A 26,156-nucleotide genomic window follows, 5' to 3' on the forward strand; every position below is an offset into this window, starting at 1 on the left:
TACCCTCCATAATATTTGTGAAGGGAAGGGTGAAACATTCAGTCAGGAATGGACCTCCGAGGTTCAACGCCTGGAGGCTGAATTTGCACAGCCAGAGAGCAGGGCTACTAGAGAGGCCTAGCACAGGGCTACAAGGATTAGGGATGCCATGAGGGAGGAATTTGAGGCTGAAAACCAACAGTAATGTTTGGTGCCTTGCACAGGAGTGAAGTGCAGTGGTTACACCGTTAGTAGGAATCTGTTTTTTCCAAAATGATTTGCAGTGCCTGTTTCTTTCCTGGGCTAAGGTATCTTTCACTTTCTGCAATAATAAAGACTGTTTTCAAAGCCAAGAATTCATTTATTTAAAAAGAATATAACTTTCTTGACAGACACACAACATTTTGGGAACCTAAAAGGGCAGGGGGGTGGGGTGGTGAACTGTACAGTCACAGGTTTGAATATGTCCTGTCTGGAGTGCTGTGCAATGACTGCTGCACTTCAGGATGCCTATACTGCATGGTGATGGGGGTTGAGTGCAGAGGGTAAGGGTCATAGTTCTCAGGGCTGGTTGGTGAACGTACAGGTGTTGGGGGCAGCTGGTGGTGGTAAGAACCTGGATGTTGGGGAAGGGGGTGTGGAACTGACATTGGGGCACAAGAGAAAGAGCTTTGGGATGGGGGGGAGGGGGCGGCACGGTAGTGCTCTGCCTGCATGGCTACGAGTGACTGGATAGAGTCCGCTTGGCGCGCCAGGATACTTATCAGCTGCTTTGTGCTTTTCTTCTCAGTCCGGCAGTTTTTTACTTTCTCTGGCAGAGTGATCCATAACTGCTTTCAGCATGTCTTCTTTGCTTTTTCGCGGCTTCTTCCTGAGGTTTTGTAGCCTCTGAGCAGTCGAAGATACGGGCAGTCGAATAGTCAAGAACACTTTTCGAAAGGCAAAAATGGCAATAGTTAACAGAGGCAGCACTGTTTATAATCTCACCCAGACAGTTATTCCCACACAGTGAAGGAGTTTACAGTCTTCACTTTAGCATACTTTTCCCATACCAAGCAGAGCGCACATAACCCACAGGAGCCACGAAATGGTGAGTAAGGGGGACTGGTTGCTTCAGGGATGTGCAGGGGTTTCTGTGCATTGGGGAAAGCAAACTGGTGCAGTGGGCATCTACACTGAACAGTCTCCCAACATTTTCCACAGGAGTTAATCCTGGAAGCTATCTTGCTGCTGCGGGTTACCTGGGAAGAGCGAGAGGGTCTTCTACAGCAATGCGGATTCCGCCCTGGCCCCTATGCAGCTTGCCTGTGTGCAGCAATGGTCCCCCCACCCCTCGCAGCACAGTGGCGCGGACGCGTCAGCCTGACTGGGACAAGGACCACAGTGGGTCTCCCTATAAACTTGCGCAAGCGCATTGCCCACGCTCTGGCTGAAATTTTTGAAGAGATTACTGAGGCCAATTACCACAACGTGATAGACCACATCAATGGGCTATTCCACATCTAGGCATGCATGCATGCAGCCCTAACCCCACCTCCTCTCCTGAAACATTTCCATCCCCTGAAAATAAAAGCCGCTTACCAGCTGGGCTTCATCATCAATTTGACTTTCAGTCCCTGCCTTTCCCCCCAGGTGCAGCCTATCAGGTTAATTGTCCTACCAACCTACTCTGCCTTCTGTGGGATGAAGACCTCATCACACCTAGGGTAGCAAGTATCTCCACACAGTTCCTTCAGGATGGAAAGAGAGGAACCAATAGCTTCAGTTTTTAAATCAAAGAAAAAAATATTAATCTCTGTAGGGAAAGCAGGGATTCAGCAGCTGAATGGAGACCCATTTCCTCTCCCAGCCAACAGCTCACTTCAAGAGCCAGCTAAAATAAGGTTAAGTGGGACCTTTCAGCTTTTTCCCAGATGCTCACTCAGCCAGCAGCATCCCACTCCACCCCACCTCACCTCCTGGAAGCACAGCACAGACTATTTTATCTCCAGCACCTAGAAGGACTATGGACCTGGAAAGCAGAGGAAGAAATGGGCAGCTGTTTAAGAACTATACAGGCACCCTGATGATGGACGTTACCTCCTTGTGATTCCAACAGACCTCTTTGGCCACAGGACACAGCCAGAATAGGCAGCAATTGGTCCCTAGACAGAATTACCTTTAATAACCTCTTCTACTGCTGTGCAGTGAGATAATTTTCATGTCGAGTACACCTTCCTGCCAGCTCAAGGGACATTTCATGAAAAGAATTTACCAATCAGCGACAAGTAATCCAGTATAGACAGGATAAATTCCTGCAGCAGTGATGGAACCATTGTCCATTAATGAATGATTTAAAAGTTGTTGAGTTTTACTTTAAACCTATCAAGCACCACAGACCTCAAAGTCAGGCCTGCAAGTTGCTAAGCAAGAACCTTACCCTCTACACCACCAACTTTCAAGGTCAGACCAGGAAACTTCAGTTGATAACCACAAACCGGGTACAGCCATCAACTCAGTGAGATCAACTGACTGCTGATTGGACACCACTTAGTATAATACTTTCTCTTCCTGCCCACCCTGCTTGTCTGAGCAACTAGTCTCTTGGGCCTGTGGGCATTCAGACCACATCTGGAACAAAACTCCTGCTCACACAAGACAGTCTACCGACCTGCCTGAATCCCATCCTGCCAAGCCTATCCCTGTGTCCACTTGCTGCATACACTGACCAGCTCTATGCCTTCCCTATTCATCCACTGCCTTTCCCTCCCCGGACTGACTGAACCTGTCTGCGTCCTGGACTATGCAACTAGGTTCACACTTTGGACAATGACCTCTCCTCAGTCTTTCGACGAGACTCAGCTGCTCCCTGTCCATGTGTATCAAGCATGTCCACCAGCCTCCTGGACTCAGCGTAGGTCTCAACCTCACTTGTAATATATGATTTTTTTCTCCTCCATTTGATCACTGGTTAAACTTGTACACCAGTTCTTGTAAGCTTTTATTTCCTGTTTTTTTGAAAGGTAGAGTTCTCCATGTTGTGGAGACAACAATGAGTTATGCTATAAACAACTTGAAAGGCCATGACCTGAAGCTTCTTACACAAATGAGAGATGAAAATCCAAGGATAAAGTTCCCTATGCCTTAAAGTTCCCTATGTCATCTGGATATGAAGATATTCTGTGAATAGCAGGTAAAGCAGGACACAACAATATTTACTAATTCTCAACACATTATCTTCCTTGCCCAAGGTTCTCTCCAAAGTCACTGACTGGGTTTTCTAACTATTGGTGTTAAGACCATTCTGGTGGTACCAGTTGTCCAGGGACTTTCTGCATAGGATGCAAAAGGTGTACTTCAGATATTCAAAAGTTTAAGGAGTAGTGTGGTTTAACTTAGCTCAGCCATTCACTCAGGGCAGATCCCAACCTCTGATTATTGTAACAAGAAGGAGAAAAGTGCAGAACCCAAACTCAAATGGGCACTAATCACACAAAAGGAGAGGAGTTGAACCCAAAAAGCAACATAACTTACTCAGATCTTATTGAAGCCTTCAAGATGTATGACATTGTTTGACACAGTTGCCAAAGCCAGTTTTGTCCCTCTTACTTTTTTGTGAGAACGCATACTGTGCCCCTCACTGCTTTTAACCTTGAGTGAGTTGTTTGCACCTTAGTCAAACAATTATTAAAGTCAATAGGGAAAAAAAGCATCACATTAAGAAAATCAGATGCTGCATCCGAGGTGCAACTTTGAGTGACCTCATTACAGGAAGAAAAAAAAAAGTAGAATTTTTTCTGACTTTTTGCTAGGGAACAAGATGTACTGCTGTTGCTGAAATGTCATTGACATTTATTCTCAGGCAGGCTATTGGACATGCCTACAATACCATCACATAACTGTGACTCTCTTTCTCTTTCTCAGACTGACAAGAAATGAAAAGAAAGCCATTTTTTCCATATGGCAGCTTTTTAATAATCAGTTAAAATAAATCGGGTACATATACACTGACATAAAAGACCTGTGGCACAGCCACAGCTGGCCTGGAGTCAGCTAACTCATGTTTGTGGGGCTTAGGCTGTGCGGCTATAAACTTGCAGTGTAGACATGTAGGATTGGGCTGGAGACCAGGCTCCAAGACCCTGCGAGTGCCTCAGTTCCCTACTTACAAAATGGGGATAATGAGTCTGTTTCTCCTACACTGCTTCTGTCAGGTCTACTTAGTTGGTAAGCTCTCTGAGGAAGGGACTGTCTCTTACTATGTGTTTGTACAGAACTAATAACAGGCCCTATTCTTAGCTGGGCCACTAAGTACTGCTATAATTCTACTAAAGAAAACCTTAATCCATTTTAAAGCATTGACATAGCTGGAGTGCATACCTACATAAGCACTGATTGTAGGTGCTTAAAATACATACAGTATAGGTATGCCCAAATATGGATTCAGATGCTTGCTCTTAGACAAGTTTCAAAACTGGATCCTCAGGTGGCATTAGAGCAACTCATGGAACAGCTCAACAATTGAACTCTGTGCCTTCTGTTTTCTCCCAAATTGTTCACCTTTTAGTTGTTACCAGAAAGAGTAGTCATGCAATACTATGCTTCTCTGACAGGGAATAGACAGAATCATACCATGTCATGCACTGGCTTTTCTCACAATGCCTTGAAAATAACAAGAGATATAAGGACTAGTACAACATATATTTAATGATTGTATTTTGACTACCCATGCTCTTCAGAATGACTTCCTGACATCTATAGAGGGCAACAGCACATTTTGCAAACAGCCTCAAAACTGATAACACATGTTTTGGCAAAGTTTCCAGAGCAATGGTATAAAGCAAACCACTTGAACCCAGGTACAATAGACATAGTACATAATGCATGCAATTTTATAAAAAAAAAAGGTCACTAGAGCAAGAACACACAGTCCGCCCCCTTTCATTACCCACTGAACAAATCTAATGGTCAGAGACTTCATCAGCAAACTCCCCCAACAAAATAAACAAACAAAAAAACCCAAAACAAAACAAATCCACCACCAACAAACAATACGCAGCAGAACTATCAAAATCCTGTTCTCATAGTGTCCACTTTTCAATGCAAAGCATTGAAAGCAGGCAAAATACCTTCTCAAAAACTTTCTAAACAGGACCTAATCACAAGGTTATATATTAGTGAAGCATCAGGAGTAGCAATTGGCTGTGTACGATAACAATGAAGCACAACACTGTTGGTTTAGGGCTCTTGATGCTTTTAGTGAGTAACTGCAGGCTGATTAAAGTTCTTGTTACAAATCCAGAGCCCTTTGAGGCTTTGATGTGTGCAAGGTCAATTCAGAGATGGCATACTTGAGCCACATCCTGATTCATGAATGATTTATATTCCTTATGTGCTCCCTGAATTGGCGACCATTGCTTCTTGGTTGACAATCGTCAGCTTTACGAATGCCCTTTTAAAACAAGGCGAATGTCCTTCACCTCATATAAATATGGCCTATTGTTTTATGCTGGTTGGGAAAAAAAAAGAGAGAGCAAAACCCTCTTAAGATGTCAAGCCTTCAAAATAACACACATAGAATTAGGCTGTATGTTTGCCTTTGGGAATGAGGAACTATGTATCACTGTGCGTAGAGTGACAAAAGAAAAAACAAAACAAACAAAGCAAAAGAATAAAGAGTTTAATCTTGTAAAGCACTCCAAAGAAATAAGTATCTTGAAATAAAATTCAGCCAGCCAGTGAGCTGAGCCTCCCTACTGCTCGCAAAAAGAAATTGATCGGGATTGTTGCTATGGATTGTCGCTGTGATATTCAGAGGTTACCCTTCTCAAGTTATTTCAATTAAGGATAGAGCAAGATGGCTTTTAAAAATGCAAACTGCAGAATTTCTGCACATTTTAGACAAAATACATCTGCTCAGAAAGGCCAAACCCACGTGCAACTTGTGCTGCAGATGCACAATGAATACAGACAGTACAGAAAGGTCACTTTGATGTTTGTAAGTCTCACAGATACTCAGATAATATTTATGGATAGCTACTCTCTACTCCATTGGCCTTCAAGCAAATAGGGCCATAGGGATTAGCAAACTGTTCAAGCTATCTACTCAGTTTTACTGGCAGATAGTATCCAAGCTACTCCAATTATCATTAAAATCACAGCAGTTTCATGAGGCTGTGTGGCTATGCTACTGTTGTTTAATTAAAAAAAAAAAAAAGCACTACAGCAAATGTCAGCCTTAAATAAGAATTTCCAGGCCAGACCAGACCAGAGGGTCATTTTGTCTGGCATTCAACCTATGACAGTGGCCAGTGCCTGATGCTTCAGAGGAAGATACAAAAATAAATAAATAGATAAAAATAAAAAGCTGTATTGCAGTAGACAGTTATGAAGTAATCTGTCCACTGGGGAATTTTCTTCCTAACCCTTTCATCCAGTGCTTTGCTTATGACTGGAAGCTTGAGCGCTTACACACTTTATATATTATCCTATTCAATGTAACTTATTCATATAAGTCTTTTTTGGATTCTTGCTAAGCTTCAGGCCTCAATGTCCACAAGAAGCTCCAATTAGCTGATTGCTCTGTAATATAAACAAAAAAGGCAGGAATGTTCCAGAATGTAGCTTATCATACAAATAGATTCCTCCCAATAAGCCTTGAACTCTTTTCTCCCTCCCAGTTGAAAAGGGAGTCCTTTGATCAGGTTTGCAGGATGATGTCAGCACAAGACAGGTATCCATGCTAATGTAGCATAAAAATTGTGCCTTTTATGGAAGGCTTGATTCAAAAGACTTTTAATTTAGCTACATATTTAAAATAATCACAGTGTAAAAGGACAAATGACAGAATATTTTTCAACATATATTTTAAGTAACTCTAAATGTTAAATTATATCCAGTTTCATGTACAGTACAATGCATGTTTAAAAAATTCAGTTTTGCACAGAAGAAAATAATATTATGTCTCTTAAGAGCTTATTGCCTTGGAAACAGAATAGCAAAATTTTCAATATCATAGTAGAAGACCAATTTACCATGAAATTTGATTGATGTACTTGGTGTGGTTTGAAATTGAAATTTGGGCCACTGTAGTCTCTATAAGTCAGAAAAGTGTGTTTTCAAAATATTATAATAAATACCAGTTTGGGTCTACCTCTGTCAGGATTCCCTCCCCACTCTGAACTCTGGGGTACAGATGTGGGGACCTGCATAAAGGACCCCCTAAACTTATTTTTACCAGCTTAGGTTAAAACTTCCCCAAGGCACAAATCTTTTCCTTGTCCTTGGGCAGTATTGCTGCCACCACCAAGTGATCTAGACAAAAATCCAGGAAAAAGGGCCACTTGGAGTCCCTGTTTCCCCAAAATATTCCCCCAAGCCCCTTCACACCCCTTTCCTGGAGAGACTTAAGAATAAAATACTAACCACCTGGTTAAAAAGTGAGCACAGACCAGACCCCTGGGTTTTTAGGACACTGAAAATAAATCAGGTTCTTAAAAGAAGAATTTTATTTGAAAAAAGGTAAAAGAATTACACCTGCAAAATCAGGATGGAAGGTAACTTTACAAGGTAAATAAAAAGATTTAAAACACAGAGGATTCCTCTCTAGGCTCAGCTTCAAAGTTACAAAAAATAGGAATAAAACTCCCTCTTACCATAGGGAAAATTCACAAGCTAAAACAAAAGATAATCTAACGCATTTTCTTGTCTTTACTTACAATTTCTGTAATTGTATATGTATCATTTCAGGTATCTTTTCAGGAGATGGTTTACCTGCTTGATCTCTCTCTCTGTCCAGAGAGGGAACAAACAAAGAGAGCAAAAACAAAACCTCTCCCCCGCCCATCCCCGGATTTAAAAGTATCTTCCTTCCTTTTTGGTCCTTTTGGTCAGGTGCCAACCAGCTTATTTGAGCTTCTTAACTCCTTACAGGTAAAGTGATTCTGTACCTCTGGCTAGGAGGGATTTTATGTTACTGCATACATAAAGGTTGTTACCCTTCCCTTTGTATTTATGACAAGCTCAGAAGGATATAACAGAATTCTGAATTTCAGAAGGCAGTTCTTTATATGTTACTCATGGACTCACAGGGTAAACTCATAAATTGTTCGCCCTCTATAATACTGATAGAGAGATATGCACAGCTGTTTGCTCCCTCAGGAACTAATTACTTACTCTGGGTTAATTAATAAGTAAAAAGTGATTTTATTAAATATAAAAAGTAGTATTTAAGTGGTTCCAAGTAATAACAGACAGAACAAAGTAAATAATCAAGCAAAATAAAACAAAAACACGCAAGTCTAAGCCTAATACAGTAGGAAACTAAATCCAGGTAAATCTCACCCTCAGAGATGTTCCAATAAGCTTCTTTGACACCCTAGACTCCTTACTTCCAGCAATCACTCACACCCCCGTAGCTACTGTCGTTTCTTCCAGTTTCTTCCAGGCATCTCTTTAGGGTGGAGAGGCTATCTCCTGAGCCAGCTGAACTCTGCTCTCTGTTTTGAACTCTGGTGCAGATATGTGCCCCTTTCAAAGCTCTGGGAAGCTTTGACATTCTTCAGCTTGGAGAACTCACAGAGCTCCAGGTAGCTGAGAAGGCTGTGGGAGAACTTGGAGGGGCAGAGGGGAGAGACTGCTGAATTTAAAGATGCAGCATGCTGACACACTCTCCCACAACATACACTCTGTCTCTCACATATACACTCCCCACACACACTTCCCCAACACACACTCTTTTTCTGTCTCTCCCCCATCCACACACATGCTCCCTCTTACACACTCTCCCCCACTACCCCCTTCAACATACATGTCAGTTGAAAAGTAGCTGGCAATCTAGTAGGATGCCCATGGAATGATGGGATTGAGAAACCTGCATCATGTGACTCTGTACCTGCCCAATGAGGCATTGCAAACTCTTTCCAAAACACCCTGCAGCCAGTTGCACAGTGGGATAACTACCCACAGTGCACTGCTCTCTGTGTTGAAGCAAGAGCTATTAGTGTGGATGTGCTTTGCTGACACAAGGTGCATAGTGTGGACCTGCAACAGCAGTTTAATTAAAGCAGTTTAATTAAAGCGGCATAACTTTTGATGACAAAACTTAGCAGTGTAGACAAGGCCTGATTCTCTGTGACTTAAGTGTCTTTATATCCTTCTCTGTAAAACCAGGGTATTAACACTTTGTTATCTCACTGGGGTGTGGTGAGGATTAATTATTTGATGGTTGCAAAGCTCTACTGCAGAGGTGCTAAAATTCTCTAGAATGCACACAAAAACTTCAAGTAGTCCAGACCCCCCTCCAATCCCTCATCTTATTTGAATTGTCCCTTGGAAAACTTTTTAAAATGTTGCAACTATGCCTAGACTCCCACATAAACTCCACTTCTATAGAAGCATGAGGACTACTAAGAAACATCAGTGAATTCTTAAAGAGGTTGGCTCCGTAGACAACTGAAAAAGTTCTCTGGTAATTCATAGCCCTCATGGACCTATTTAAAAATTTGATTCTCTGATAGTCCCCGTAGCAGGAAGGTGAAGATATGGGGAAATATCTGTCTTTTAAGTACAATAAGTCAGTTATGTATTTTGAGGCCTCTAGCAAGCTCAGGGCCCCACCATGCTAGTCACTGTACGAACACATAGACTGACTTTACTCAAATTATGTTTAAAAGCTTATTTTTACCCTTTGAGACACAGCAAGGCCAATGTAAAGAGCAGTCTTCTGAGCGGTGCATAACTTGAGGGCTGTTACTGTCTCCTTCCACTTAATGTTTTAGGGGGATTCATCCAAAATGCAATGAAGCCAATGGGCTTCTGTTGACTTCAACAAGCTTTGAATCAGTGCCATAATTAGGGATTCAGACAGCACAGCAATGAGCATGGTATAAATGCATGGATGGACATTTAGGAAATTACACATCACCATTAACTAGAAATCAGTTCCTATAAAGATTCGCTTGTGGAAAGAACCCCAAGAATTTGAAACAGTGAACACCCGTTATCTTTCTCAGTCAGTCTCAATCATTCTCAACCAGTCTTCACTGATTTACAACAAACCCTCCATCATTATCCACTTTTACCTTCCGGAATATTTTTTTACAGCAGCAAGAAAAAAACCTCCACATTCTTAACACACAGGTCAATGACAGCCCATTATGAGGAAAAGTATTTTAAATCCAGCAAAGTTTGACATGCTGTTTCACAAGAGCTTTTTTTTCTTTTCCCTCTGAGGAATAGTTTTTCAACATTAACCAGCTGCAAGGTCCTATGATTAACTTTAAATGCTATTAAACTTTCAGTAGGACTAGCATTTGTATTGCTAAATTTAGCTATAGTACTGCTGTTGGTTACTGATAAGCTAAAATTGCATCCTTTTGACTGGCCTGCCATTTAAAAAATATTTTAGGGGATTATTAAGTTCATAATCAGAATTATCACTGTCTCTCCATACTGGGTTTAAGTCTTATGGCTGAAGTGTGATTTCATACTTGACTATCTTTGTTTTCCCAGACAATATGCATCATAAATTTAACAAAGTAGCCATAAAAAGAGCAACAGAGAGAATGCATCCAGTTTTTTTTAATACTTAGACTCTTAAACATATTCTGTCAGAATGGTAATTTGCCATAAAATAAAATAGACCATAACAATTAAATGTCCACTAGTCTGAACCCACAGAGAATGTATTGAAAGTGGCTGTAGTAATGACCTGGCAGTTGTTTACATTAGTTGTGTGACTCAATATTGTCTTTCATACAGACATATGCAAAAAGCTTCTCACTCAGAAATCCAGGAGACAGGTGCCTTTTTTTTTCCAAATCTCACAATGAAGTTCCCTTTTAATAAATTGCAGGGTTTTTAATCCTCTAAGTAAAAGTAATTTTCAGAAGTGCAACTATTTTTTGAAAATGCAAACAATACATCCTAATAGTGGGGTAGACGGAGTTAGGAACAGGTGCTCTTGAGGTCAACAGTTAAACTCTACTAACTGTGATCCATTTTGGTTTGATGACTCTCTTATGAGAACAAGAAAGAGTAGATGTATAGGCTTGTCCCAGATGTACAGGGACAGAATTAGAAATGGGCCTGAACACCTCTCAACTCTGGAATAACTGCCAAGGCTAACACTTTATAATCTTACAAGGTGACATGGAGTCAGATCCTCCAGTGCATCATGGCTCATGTGTGCTAAGAAGCTGGCACAATCTGTTCACAAACCCTGCTGAACTGTTCCAAGGAGGATCATCTCATTTTAAGGATGAATCTTCAGAGAAGCAGATTCAAAGAAGGGGCTTGTAAGCCACCACTCTCCTACTTGCCAGTGTAACAGGCCAAAATGGGTGTGGCATGAGAAAAGGGGGCATTGTCAGGATGCTCCTATGACACACTGATCCTGGGCTGAATTTTCAGCCCTTTGTGTAGGTTAGAAGAGCCCTCAAGCTGCCGTAACATAGCAGATGAGGAAACAACCATGTACAGAACACTAGAATTGGCACAGTGCAAAGAAAAGTGGTAAGCCACCTTTGCATACTATCCTTCCAAGCTATACTCCCTTGGGTACAGATTTCACTACCATTATTCATGCTACAGTGGGACTACAAGAGCAGTGAGGTATGACATTGCACCCCATAATGCTTTATAGAAATATGCTTATGAGGGTAAATATGACATAACTGGAATATGTTCTATGCAAGATATGCCATGTAACATATCTTTACAAATGTTATGGTCTACTGAATGTATTCATCCTATTTGTATGCATGTATCATTTTTATATCTGAAGTTATGAGCATTGTCTCTTGTATTTAAAGTGTTTGCTGTAGGAAGCACATAAGGCAGATTTGGTCAACATAGTGTGAAGGGGTTATTCAAGTAATTGGAAGTACCTACCTAACAATGGACCTTGAGAGATGCAGATCCACATCTGAGCTTTTCTGGGAATATTCAAACTAACATATAAACAATGGTGGTGGCCTGTAAAGAACAGAGTCATGCATGGACATGTGACTTGCCCAAATGACTCCAAAACTCCATCTCGTAGCAGTGATTCTGCACAGAAGAACACAAGGGGTTTCCACCCACAAGAGAAAAACTATGTAAGGTCCTGGGAAACCTCTGCATTTTGTCTTCAGCTGGGCATTGTGGGATACTGGGGGGTGCCAGTTATGTCGACATAATGAACGTCAGCACCTACACTGGAACTTTGTCAACAACAGTTTTGTGGAAAAGGCCCTATGTCTCTTGTCAAGGTGGTTTTATTTTGTCGCCAAAAGTGGCATTGCAGTGTTTATATCTCCACTGTTTTGCCACCCAAAGCTGCCTTTTGCTGACACAACTCTGCAGTGTAGACAAGGCCTCAGTGTCACAGCTGGAATAAGAATGCATGAGAACCTTCCTCGCATTCCAGTTTTAGTCCACTAGATCGAGCACTCCTCAGGCTATTGAGCTGTTCTTCTTGTGGCTGCACAGCAGAAGAATCAGTGTGTGGGTGCCCTAGTACCCATGCAGCTCCACCTTCCACAACTGTAAAATCAAGGGACCTATAACCATAAGTTTCAGAGATCACAGAACTGTGTGTGGGTGCTATAAAAGGAAGAAGGAATGGTGACAATCCATGAATAACCACTGATTTTTTGAAAAGTCACAGTAACAAATAAATTCCATGTTCAACTCTAGCAATCAGTTTACCTTGGTTTGTTTTTGCAAAGCCCTCTGCAGGAGAAAGGGATAGAATGATCAGCCTCAGAGCAGCACCCCATACAAAATTCTCTACCCAGTCAAGTAAATCTCTGAAATCTCAATAACAGTTAATAAGCTTTACGTGACCAAAATATAAGTATCTGTATACTGTACATTTATTTAATGTTAAACCATGTAGGCAACCAAAACTTGCATACATGAACCTGGTGGCCAGAGTATATTGGCCCAAGCTATGGCAATTACAGAGAAAACAGCAATCACTTCAAGTTATTTGTATACAGAAGTGTGTTTTCCCTACTTCTCACCCTTCTTCTCTATTTGACCACTGTATATAACTCAGCTCCAAGGAGCTTATGCACTCAGAAGTTGCCAGCCGTGTAAGCACAAGGAGAAAAAAACAAAAACAAACAAACAAAAAGGATTTTTTCCCTAATACTATCAAAGTTCAAAGAAATCAAGGAGTGTGAAAATAGAAAAGAAGTTGAGCCTTAGCCAAGAAGAAGTCATTTGAAAAGTCACTGAGAACAGTTTTGGGGAATAGAGAGGAAAGAAGTTATACTGGAGTGGATCTGGGAGGAAAGGTAATGAAGGTTGTACAGGATATGTAGAAGGAGATTAGATTTGAAGTAGAAAAGGGAGGCCAGAGTGAAGTTAGAGATAGCTGGGGCCAAGAATTGTTTTTTGATGGGAATACTAGAGAATTCTTGTATGCTGAGAGGAGGGAACTTGAGGCAGTCAACACAGAGAGGGGGAGGGGTTAAATTTTGCAAATAAGCAACCTACCTTTGAGGCAGAAAACAGAGTAAAAAAGGAAAGGTTAAAGGGGAAGGGACTGATGGGAGAAGGGGGTGATGATGGAGGAAGCTCAAGTTGGATTTTATCAATCATCTCCTTGGAGAAGATGTCAAGAACTTGGACAAAGAAAGTCAAAAGGAGGGAGGGTACAGGGCTTAAGGAGGGAGCTGAAGAGAGCAAATAGGCATGAGGCTATCTGGATGGAGAAGTAAAATTATTTGGAGTTAGAGATTCAAGCTGGCAGAGAACTATATAAGCAGTTCAGCAGGTACACCCTTACCACAAGGGCTGGCGGGGAAGGGAGGTGAATGGGGAAGAGGACAGCCTGCCCTCAGAACTGCACATCCTTCTCTTTCTGCCAAAGTAGATGCAGAAGGCCAAGCCATATGGATGCAAAAAATGCAGAAACTTCCAGAGCAGAGCAACCAAGTGCGCAGGCTCAATCCCCCAGGAGCAAGCTACACAAGCATCAACACTTTCATCAAAATATGCCTTCTATAGTTTTGACTCCACACAACCTTTCCTCTTGCTAATTGGCTTTTTGTTGCAATCATCTCTTTGGCTGCCTCCTTCACAGTCTCCTTCCCTTCAGTCTCACTCCATGCTCTCCTCTTTCCTTCCCTCCCTCTCCTCCTCTGACCCTGATCTTCTCCTATCTCTATTACTCTCCCTTGCCCTCTGCATCCCTTCTCCCTTCCTTTGTTTTTCCTTTTACATTTTATTTTTACATAAATGGAAATAAATACAAATCCATCTCAAAATAACACACACACACACACACACACACACACACACAATCATGAAACGAACATGGTATTTAACATGACGTTCCCTCTGTTCGCTCTGTATGGTATGTCCCTCTCTTTCACTCTATATATGGCTTGTCTATTTAGATTACAAGATCTTCGGTGAAGAGACCATCTCTTACGCTGGCTATATAGTGCCTAGTACTGCACGTCCCCTTGCACTGTTGGAATACAAATAACTATTAAACACACAGAGGCCTTCCGCAAGAGATACTGTTCTGACCTGCTAAGACCACTCTAATTTAAATACAAAAGTACAATAATTGTCCAGGGTATATGTAATCAAATAATTGTCAAACTGTAAATTATGCCTTTTGAGGAATATGCTCACATATTATATTATATGATATTATATTATGTACAGGTTCATGAGATCTTTAAACAAATAATAAACAGTAGTAAGAAATGAAACTATATATACATAACAGATGTGTGACAGCAGCTACAAATGTGTATAAATACATACACACACTTCTGTGAAAAAAACTAGTTTATATTTTTTTATTGGGATTAGCAAATTACATCTTTCTTTTTCTTCTCTATAGTCTTTTGTCGTCTGCATCACATAATGTCCAAGTCTCACGTTTTCTGGATGAAGTGATGAATTTCATTAGAGTGTTACAAAGAATGTACTCAGCATGTTTCTGTTACAATTATCAAGAGGGTAACACATTTACATGTTCAGTATGTGATTAAAATTTTATTTTATTCAATCAGATTTTCATATCTTTCCAATAAGAAAAAAGACTTTTGTTTTTACTATGCTATATACATGTTTTGTACTCTTGGTTACTGTTTACTTCTTTTTTTATTATTACTATTTCTGAACACAATGTCGTCAACATCAGAATGTTTAGTAATTGTAACGTAACATCTAGTTTACAATTATTTTCCCTAACAGTTCAGTGTTCTTACCATATGCAAAATGTGGCTCTTTATTTGTTATGCAGTTATTCAATGCACTCTAAATGGAATGTTAAATAAAAAGACTGCTGGTAGGAAAATTACATATTATAAATACATTTTAGGAACACAATTTCCTTATCAATTTTGCAGTTACTTTCCTGATTTGCATAATTTTAAGAGCTAAATATCAAACATGTTAAACAATGCCAAACCATTGAATTCAAATTTATTTTTTAGAACCATAACAGTAACTAACAAGATCAGCATAAATATTGGAAGTTTGGGGTCATCATAATATACTATTTCCACTGTAATCAAACATACAGCTTCAAGAACAGCAATGTCAAGTGGCTAATATATGAATAATTTTAATTAGCTTTCTAGAATTCAGTTTACAAACCTTTTGATTTTTTTTTATTATTTTATTTTATCTTCATGGTTAGTTACTGTTTACTGCAATCTGGCTTTATCTTCTCCCTTCACCCTCCAATAAAGTTCATAATAACTCATTAATTTATGTAGGACACCAAACAATTGAGCTATTGCTAGGTTAAGTGTACAATGTTCTAATTCCAGGTATTATATTCACATGACCATAATATAATTAAAAACAGAGGGGAAGGAGGTGTAGAAATGATAGGCAATCATATAAAATATTATTTCAACTGCTAGCTATTGGAAAGTCACATGGTCATAATCACATCAGATTAGTAAAATCTAAAAATAGTTTAGTTCATTTCCTGTACACCACTTATAAATTATTTACACACTGTCTTGCAGATCACTGATAAATTAGCTATAAACATCCTGTCCTCCTAAATAAATTACTTTATCATGAGATACATGGATATTTTCCACGTCTCTTAATCATGAGTTAAAAAGCTATACTCATTAAGTTGTTATCTCATCTAAATAGATGCATTAAATAAATAGTATAAAATCATTATGAAAGCAATTCATCCGTATATTACTTAAATGGGATCTTTCATTGAATTTCATTATAAATAAAGGTGAGATGCTGCATATTCTTGTTGATCATAGACTCTGTACACAATGAAGAAAATATCCTGTTTCAAACCACTTCTCCTGCACACATTTGAAAATCACTTGCAAAACAAGAGATATAAGCTATATTTAAAACACATAGCAATCAATAAATATTATTAACTATTATTAAGTATTATTGATAATAATAATACTTAGCTCTTATAGAGTGCTTTTCATGAGCAGTGTTTAGGGTCTGAGCCAAAGTGTAGTAAAGTCAGTGAAAAAACTATATGCAACTTTAATGGACCATGGATCAAACTGTTAATGTTTATAGAGGTGACTATGCACGTCATCTTCAGGGTGTTTCACTCAGGTTCCCAATGGCAACTCTTGGGATTTAATATACTATGGCTCCTTCGCTACCAATGAGCTATGACTAATAACCAGGCTGTCGCTCATGCCACACTTTTACCTCTGTGAATAATGGGTTCTTTTGTTCATTTATTGTTTGAGACATCAACTGGTAAAGATTACGTTTGGTTGATTAAACATAGATTAGGCACATAAAATCCAATAGCACCAAAAAAAAAAGGCTAACTTACCAATTAAGAGGCACCATGCCTGCCTGCCCACACTGATTTGAGGTGGGCTATGACTTTAACGGTTTGGCTAGACTCCTTCTCCCTTGTTTATTCCATATTACAATGTTTGCAGTTTAGCAGCAGAGCTGGTCTCATCTAATCACTAATAAATGTCAACATCTTGCAAATTCCACTCTGCCCCAAATTTTCAGACATAAACAAGAATAGCAATTTTGACCACTGTTAGCCCAGGTTCAAAACAAGTCTTCAACTAAACATTATTAAATGTCATATTCTGACATATCTGCTTTTTCATTGTTTTTTTTCTTTTTATAATATTTTTATCTATCTATCCTTTTCTTGTGGTTTCCATTACAATTTATAATGTATGTTTCAGGTAGTAGCCATGTTAGTCTGTATCCACAAAAACAACAAGGAGTCCAGTCTGGTCGCACCTTAAAGACTAACAGATTTATTTGCTTTTATGGGTAAAAACCCTCACTTCTTCAGATGCGTGGAGTGAAAGTTACAGATGCAGGCATTATATAATGACACATGAAGAGAAGGGAGTTACCTCACAAGTGGAGAACCGGTGTTGACAGGGGCAATTCAATCAGGGTGGATGTCGTGCACTCCCAATAATAGATGAGGAGGTGTCAATTCCAGAAGAGGTAAAGCTGCTTTTGTAATGAGCCAGCCACTCCCTGCTCAAACTCAAATTAATGGTGTTAAATTTGCAAATGAATTTTAATTCTGCGGTTTCTCTTTGAAGTCTGTTTCTGAAGTTTTTTTGTTCAAGAATAGTTACTTTTAATCTGTTATAGAATGTCCAAGGAGGTTGAAGTGTTCTCCTACTGGCTTTTGTTTTTATTCTGGTTTTCACAAATCGGAATTTTAATATCAGTTGCTATTACCAGAAAAAATATATGGAAAATTAGAGATGTTAGAAGTAAACTGTCACAGTCAGATTTCTTATGTGAAGTCTGGTAGAGCTGCTCTGCTGTATTCTCTCACTTCCAAAACGGGAAAGAAATAATCCATTCAGAAACTGGAATTATTTTTCATTAGAACTCTCTCTCCCACTATCTCCATCAACACAAACACACACACACACACTTCTCTCCCTACCCCCAGGAGGCATGTGCCTATCTGTCTTAGGGAGGAAATCTTTTCAATTTACTGGGAAGAGGTGGGGGATTAGGGGTTAACTTTTGGTTTCCTCTATCCAAATTCCTTCCTGCCTTTCTCCCCCTCTTTTTTGGTGTTGTAGAAAATAATAACGCAACACAAAAAAGATATATTAAAACACCAGAGCTACTGTGTTAAACTGTATCCTGAGTTGCAGTCTTAAATTGTCCATACTGAGTGCAAGGCAGCAGGAAAATAATTTTAATCTATAAACATGTTATGTGAAATCGTTGAAAGTGCACAGTGGAATCAAAGAAATGGCGAGAACTGAGCATGTTTGAACTAAAAGAACTGTGCAGCTCAAGGAATTTCAAGACTACTGATTAGGTTACAGGGTTGTAATAGCAACAGACAATGTTCTTCAGGTGAAACTGTGTATATGTGGACCACCAGAAATTTGTTTTGATGGACAGTTTTGATGGACAAGATTACCACCCCTTTTGGCTATTTCTTTTCTGAGGAGAAAGTTAAAAACACCTCAGCATGGCAGCAGACTTGGAATGAGAGAGAAGCATCACCAGCACCATCTCATTGACAAACATCACTATATTAGCCATGACCATTACCTTACAATGAGAATGAAGAATTTACCAGCTCGCCATTGGGCCTTCCTTTTTCTTTAACTCAAAAGATTTCCTGACCAGACCAGATGAGGAGAGGAAACCAGGCAGCAGCAGCAGCATCTCCTCCTCCATGGCTGTGTCCTGAGCAACTTTTTAGTTGTGAACCTCAGGTTCCTGCAATCCCTGCACTCCTCCGCAGCGAGCGTGTCAATTCCCACCACCTATTTATCTTTTCTGGTTTTTGTCTAATAAGCATCCAGCTTAGCCAGCCAGGACAAATCTCATCTTAAGTTGCAACTGTCATAAACAGATAGCTAAGGGTTAATGTCTCTTTCACCGGAAGCACCTGACCAGAGGACCAATCAGGAAACCGGATTTTTTCAACTTTGGGTGGAGGGAATTGAGTGTCTGAGTCTTTTGTCGTCTGCCTGCTTTCTCTGAGCTTTGGAGAAGTAGTTCTACTTTCTAATCTTCTGTTTCTAAGTGTAAGGACAAGGAGATCAGATAGTAAGTTATATGGTTTCTTTTCTTTGGTATTTGCATGAATATAAGTGCTGGAGTGCTTTGATTTGTATTCTTTTTGAATAAGGCTGTTTATTCAATATTCTTTTAAGCAATCAACCCTGTATTGTATCATCTAAATACAGAGAGAACATTTGTATGTATTTTTCTTTCTTTTTATATAAAGCTTTCTTTTAAGACCTGTTGAAGTTTTTCTTTACTTCAGGGAAATTGAGTCTGTACTCACCAGGGAATTGGTGGGAGGAAGGAATCGGGGAGATCTGTGTGTTGGATTGCTAGCCTGATTTTGCATTCCCTCTGGGGGAATAGGAAAGTACTTTTTGTTTCCAGGATTGGGAACAGAGAGGGAGATTCACTCTGTTTGGATTCACAGAGCTTGTGTCTGTGTATCTCTCCAGGAGCACCTGGAGGGGGGAAGGGAAAAAGGATTATTTCCCTTTGTTGTGAGACTCAAGGGATTTGGGTCTTGGGGTCCCCAGGGAAGGTTTTTCAGGGGGACCAGAGTGCCCCAAAACACTCTAATTTTTTGGGTGGTGGCAGCAGGTACCAGGTCCAAGCAGGTAACTAAGCTTGGAGGTTTTCATGCTAACCCCCATATTTTGGACGCTAAGGTCCAAATCTGGGATAAGGTTATGTCATGAGTGGCAGTGGTGGGAGGATCTAGACAGAATCCAGAAGCCAGTAGGAATATTATATTTTTCTTTTCTCTGCTAAGGGCTTTTTAGCAGAGACAAACAGTTTGGTTTTAAAAGGGAACCAGAGAGAATTTTTTTTTTCTGCTCTCTCTGGCAGTTTGTGGCTTGCATGTTAAGCGAGAAGCCATTAAGAGACTGTTGAGGGTCTTTTGTCATGCAATAGCCCTCCCATTAGGAGGCAAGTACCAGCACTTATATGCATGCAAATAAAGTGGTTTTTCTGGTTTCCCTTCATTGAACATTAGCTAGAGAGAGAAAAGGAAAAAAGCACTGTTGCTAGGCAGACTCCAGGAGGCAACAGAGAACCTGCAGTTCAGAAGATAAACACCGGAGGGCACCCCAACACAAGAAAACAGGAACCATGACTTCTAAGGCAAAAATTGAGGCCGAAGAACAAATCAAAGAAGCTGAACACAGGCGAGAGATGGAAAAACACAAACAGGAACTGGAAATAAAACAAAAAGAGATGGAGATGAAAGAAAAGGAAGAAAGCATCAAACTGGCAGCCTTCCAAAGAGAACTGGCAGCCCAAGAGGCAGCACACAAAAGAAAACTAGAAGAAGAAGAGGTGGCCTACCGAAGGAAACAAGCAGAAGAAGAGTTGGCCCACTGCCGAGAAATGGAAAAACAACAAAAAGAGAATGAAGAGAAGGAAAAACAGAGAAAACATGAACTGGAGTTGGCAAAAGCTGGGCTGCCTGTGCCAGCCAACCCTAACAACCCGGCGCCAAATATTGCTCCACAGCACAGGAAATTTCCCACCTACAAGGCAGGTGATGACACCGAGGCCTTCTTGGAAAATTTTGAAAGAGCCTGTCTTGGGTACAACATCCCCGAAGACCAGTACATGGTAGAATTGAGGTCACAGCTCAGTGGACCTTTAGCAGAGGTGGCAGCTGAAATGCCTAAGCTGCAAATGAATGACTATAAACTTTTTCAAACCAAGGCCAGATACCGAATGGGGTAACCCCAGATCATGCCCGTCGGCGCTTCAGAACCCAAAAGTGGAAACCCGAGGTGTCATTTCCCAAACACGCCTACTACATTGCAAAAAACTATGAGGCCTGGATAACAGGAAACAACATTCAAACCTTGGAAGAACTGAACCTCCTCATACAAATGGAGCAGTTCTTGGATGGTGTTCCTGAAGACATCACACGGTACATACAAGATGGAAATCCCAAAGATATCGCTGAGGCGGGGGAGATTGGAGCCAAATGGATGGAACTGGCAGAAAGCAAGAAAGCTACTGTCAAGGGGAACGATTACCCCAGGGGGCACACAGACCATAAACCCTACAACCGAGGACAGCCAAAGACCCCACATACCCCCCAAGTAAAGCCACAGATACCCTACCCTTCAACCTCACCAGTCTCCAGTAACTCACCTCGGCCCAGTGACCCATCAGATGGAAGATGCTTTAAGTGTAATGAACTGGGACATATCAAGGCCAAGTGTCCCAAGAACACCATGCGAGTGCAATTCATTACACCACCATCACCCCAAAGATCCCCAGGCCCGGATGCCTCTCAAATACCCTTAGAGCGAAGGGAAAATTTGAGAGTGGGCGGAAAGAAGGTTACTGCGTGGAGAGACACGGGGGCACAAGTGTCAGCTATCCACCAATCCTTCGTTGACCCCAAATTCATCAACCCAAAGGCCAAAGTTACAATTTACCCCTTCATGTCACAAGCTGTAGACTTGCCTACAGCTCAACTGCCTGTCCAGTACAAAGGCTGGTCAGGAATGTGGACTTTTGCAGTCTATGACAATTATCCTATCCCCATGCTACTGGGGGAAGACTTGGCCAACCAGGTGAGGCGGGCCAAGAGAGTGGGAATGGTTACACGTAGCCAAACCAGGCAAGCTTCCAGACCCATTCCTGTTCCTGAACCGTCCACAGAGGCCCCGTCTGTGTTACCAGAGACCCAGACAGAGGTAGTGGACCCGGATTCCATGCCTACCACTGAAACAGCCACAGCATCTCCAGTCCCAGGCCCGGAACTGGAACAGCAACCAGCACCAGCGATTGCAACCCCATCTTCAAACTCAACGCCAGTGGGCGCCAGCGAGCCACAACTGGCAGAAGCAACAGACAGCCATACCCAAAAGGCTCAGCCAGAGCCTGAAATACCCTCAGGTGCACCAGCGGAGAGCGGTTCACCAGCAACGGAAACAACCTCATCACCTACATTGCTTCCAGAGGGACCAAGCCCAAGTCCACAGTCTGAGGAAGAACTGGTGACCCCAGCCTCAAGGGAACAGTTCCAGACTGAGCAGGAAGCGGATGACAGCCTTCAGAAAGCTTGGGCGGCAGCACGGAGCACCCCACCGCCTCTCAGCTCTTCTAATCGATCCCGGTTTGTTATAGACCAAGGACTTCTGTACAAGAAAATTCTTTCTGGTGGACACCGGGAAGAATGGCAGCCGCAAAAAACAGTTGGTGGTTCCAACTAAGTACCGGGGGAAGCTCTTAAGCTTAGCCCATGATCATCCCAGTGGCCATGCTGGGGTGAACAGAACCAAGGACCGGTTGGGGAAGTCCTTCCACTGGGAGGGGATGGGCAAGGACGTTGCCAAGTATGTCCGGTCTTGTGAGGTATGCCAAAGAGTGGGAAAGCCTCAAGACCAGGTCAAGGCCCCTCTCCAGCCACTCCCCATAATTGAGGTCCCATTTCAGCGAGTAGCTGTGGATATTCTGGGCCCTTTCCCAAAAAAGACGCCCAGAGGAAAGCAGTACGTACTGACTTTAGTGGACTTTGCTACCCGATGGCCAGAAGCAGTAGCTCTAGGCAACACCAGGGCTAACACTGTGTGCCTGGCCCTAACAGACATCTTTGCCAGGGTAGGTTGGCCCTCTGACATCCTTACAGATTCAGGGTCTAATTTCCTGGCAGGGACCATGGAAAAACTGTGGGAAACTCATGGGGTGAATCACTTGGTTGCCACCCCGTACCACCATCAAACCAATGGCCTGGTGGAAAGGTTCAATGGAACTTTGGGGGCCATGATACGAAAATTCATCAACGAATTCTCCAATAATTGGGACCTAGTGTTGCCGCAGTTGCTGTTTGCCTACAGGGCTGTACCACATCCCAGTTTAGGGTTTTCACCATTTGAACTTGTGTATGGTCACGAGGTTAAGGGGCCATTACAGTTGGTGAAGCAGCAATGGGAGGGGTTTACGCCTTCTCCAGGAACTAACATTCTGGACTTTGTAAGCAACCTACAAAGCACCCTCCGACACTCTTTAGCCCTTGCTAGAGAGAACCTAAAGGATGCTCAAGAAGAGCAAAAGGCCTGGTATGACAGACATGCCAGAGATCGGTCCTTCAAGGTAGGAGACCAGGTTATGGTCTTGAAGGCGCAACAGGCCCATAAGATGGAAGCATCATGGGAAGGGCCATTCACGGTCCAAGAGCGCCTGGGAGCTGTAAACTACCTCATAGCATTTCCCAATTCCTCACTAAAGCCTAAAGTGTACCATGTTAATTCTCTCAAGCCTTTCTATTCCAGAGACTTACAGGTTTGTCAGTTTACAGTCCAGGGAGATGATGCTGAGTGGCCTGACGGTGTCTACTACGACGGGAAAAAAGACGGTGGCGTGGAAGAGGTGAACCTCTCAACCACCCTAGAACGTCTGCAGCGGCAACAAATCAAGGAGCTGTGCACTAGCTTCGCCCCATTGTTCTCAGCCACCCCAGGACGGACTGAACGGGCATACCACTCCATTGATACAGGTAATGCTCACCCAATCAGAACCCCACCCTACCGAGTGTCTCCTCATGCCCAAGCTGCTATAGAACGGGAGATCCAGATCATGCTACAGATGGGTATAATCCGCTCATCTACCAGTGCATGGGCATCTCCAGTGGTTCTGGTACCCAAACCAGATGGGGAAATACGCTTTTGCGTGGACTACCGTAAGCTAAATGCTGTAACTCGTCCGGACAACTATCCAATGCCACGTACCGATGAGCTATTGGAAAAGTTGGGACGTGCCCAGTTCATCTCTACAATAGACTTAACCAAGGGGTACTGGCAAGTACCGCTAGATGAACCTGCCAAGGAGAGGTCAGCATTCGTCACCCATGCGGGGGTGTATGAATTCAATGTCCTTCCTTTCGGCCTTCGAAATGCACCCGCCACCTTCCAGAGGCTGGTAGATGGTCTACTAGCTGGACTGGGAGAATTTGCAGTTGCCTACCTCGATGATGTGGCCATTTTTTCAGACTCCTGGCCCGAACACCTACTACACCTGAAAAAGGTCTTTGAGCGCATCAGGCAGGCAGGACTAACTGTTAAGGCCAAAAAGTGTCAAATAGGCCAAAACAGAGTGACTTACCTGGGGCACCAGGTGGGTCAAGGAACCATAAACCCCCTACAGGCCAAGGTGGATGCTATCCAAAAGTGGCCTGTCCCACGGTCCAAGAAGCAGGTCCAATCCTTCTTAAGCTTGGCCGGATACTACAGGCAATTTGTACCACACTACAGCCAAATCGCTGCCCCATTGACCGACCTGACCAAAAAGACCCAGCCAAATGCCGTTAAGTGGACTGACAAGTGTCAAAAGGCCTTTACCCAACTTAAGGCAACGCTCATGTCTGACCCTGTGCTCAGGGCCCCGGACTTTGACAAGCCATTCCTAGTAACCACAGATGCATCTGAGCGTGGTATAGGAGCAGTGCTCATGCAGGAAGCAACAGATCACAACTTCCATCCTGTCGTGTTTCTCAGCAAGAAACTGTCTGAGAGGGAAAGTCACTGGTCAGTCAGTGAAAAGGAATGCTATGCCATTGTGTACGCCCTGGAAAAGCTACGCCCATATGTTTGGGGACGGCGGTTCCAACTACAAACTGACCATGCTGCACTAAAGTGGCTTCATACTGCCAAGGGGAACAACAAGAAACTTCTTCGTTGGAGTTTAGCTCTCCAAGATTTTGATTTTGAAATTCAACACATCACAGGAGCTTCTAACAAAGTAGCTGATGCACTCTCCCGTGAGAGTTTCCCAGAATTCAATAGTTAAAAAGTGTTCTTAAAATGTAGAAGTCTGTTAGTTATATACTTAGGAGTATATGTAAAGGTGTATGTGTTGTATTAATCTGTTTATTTTAAAGTTCTAGAAGGAAATCGCCGCCAGTGAGCTTCCCCACTGTCTGCAATTTGGGGGGCGTGTCATAAACAGATAGCTAAGGGTTAAAGTTCTTTTACCTGTAAAGGGTTAACAAAGGGAACCAAACACCTGACCAGAGGACCAATCAAGAAACAAGACTTTTTCAAATCTAGGTGGAGGGAAGTTTTGGGTGTGAGTTCTTTGTTCTTTGTCTTGACCCTCTCGGCTCTGAGAGTGATCTTTCTATCTCCAGGCTTTCTAATCTTCTGTTTCCAAGTTGTAAGTATAAGGATAGTAAGACAATAGGTTTATATTGTTTTTTTGTATTTACATGTGTGTAGTCGCTGGAATGTGTTAAATTGTATTCTTTTTGGATAAGGCTGTTTATTCATTTTTTCCTTTAAGCAATTGACCCTGTATATTGTCACCGATACAGAGACCATTTTATGTCCTTTTTCTTTCTTTTTATATAAAGCTTTCTTTTTAAGACCTGTTTGAGTGTTTTCACTGGTTAAGGCTAAGAAACGAAGGGAGGGGGAAAATCTCTTTGTGTTAGATTTACTAAACCTGACTTTGCATACCCTCTGGGTGAGCGGGGAGAGAGATTAGATCTCTCGGTACTTGTGTCAAGGACTTGAAGCAGGGAGTATCCTAGGGTCCCGAGGGGGGCGAAATCTGGGAGGAGGTAAAGAGGGGGAAGGGAAATGGTTTATTCCCCTTTGTTGTGAGACTCATGGAATCTGGGTCTTGGGGTCCCCTGGGAAGATTTGGGGGGACCAGAGGGTATCAGGCCCTAAAATTCCTGATTGGTGGCAGCGATATCAGATCCAAGCTGATAATTAAGTTTTGAGGTTTCATGCTAGCTTCTCATGTTCTGAACTCTAAGGTTCAGACCTGAGTAGGAAAGTTATGACAGCTATATAGGCCTTTATGGTTTTATTCTTGTCTCTGATGCCATGTCCCTCTGGATAAACAGATAAATAAATATTTATACTGGAAGGGACCTTGAAAGGTCATCTAGTTCTTTCCCCATTCTGATCCAGGACCAAGTATATTTGGTCCTGACAGATATTTGTCTAACCTGTTTTTAAAAGGCTCCAATGATGGGGATTCCAAAACTTCCCTTAGTAACTTGTTCCAGTACTTAACTACCTTTCTAGTTACAAAGTTTTTCCTGCTATCTAACTTGACTCTCCCTTCCTGCAGATTAAGCCAAATACTTCTTGTCGTACCTTCAATAGCGCACGTCCAGACTAACCCGCGGCATCGGCGGGTTAAAATCGATTGCTCGGGGATCGATATATCGCGTCTAGTCTGGACGCGATGTATCGATCCCC

This window comes from Gopherus flavomarginatus, chromosome 1, assembly GCF_025201925.1.
Source record: "Gopherus flavomarginatus isolate rGopFla2 chromosome 1, rGopFla2.mat.asm, whole genome shotgun sequence".
NCBI classification, from domain to species: Eukaryota; Metazoa; Chordata; order Testudines; family Testudinidae; genus Gopherus; species Gopherus flavomarginatus.